Here is a 461-nt window from a genome sequence, read left to right on the forward strand (position 1 = left end):
ACATAATTTTTTTTTATAAATTTATAAACGAACTTCAAGTGTTTAAACTACATAATATTTTTAAGATCACTTGATTTAGATAACTTAAAGTGAAAAACGAATAATAATGTACTAATAACTTTTTCAAGGACTTGCAAGTGAATCCCAAACACTTACAACATGCTGTATTTTTCACATCACTTTACAACTAAAATATAAAAAACAATGAAACATAAATAGTTTAAGAAAAAGAAAATACAAATTTGGGTTTTATTTTAATAGGATATGAGTTTTTTAATTATGTCTATTCTTTCCAATCAAGGTAATGGAGATTTTTCACCGTATACCAAGGTTTTAGAATGCTTAATTAATCGCTACAAATAAAAAAAGAGAAAAATCCAAAATAGCCCCTGACAATTACCTCGAAAAATAACGAGGCTTTTGACAAAAAAAAAAAAATCCAACTCGATCCCTGATAATTA

This window comes from Arachis ipaensis, chromosome B01 (assembly GCF_000816755.2).
Source record: "Arachis ipaensis cultivar K30076 chromosome B01, Araip1.1, whole genome shotgun sequence".
In the NCBI taxonomy this organism is placed as follows: Eukaryota; Viridiplantae; Streptophyta; class Magnoliopsida; order Fabales; family Fabaceae; genus Arachis; species Arachis ipaensis.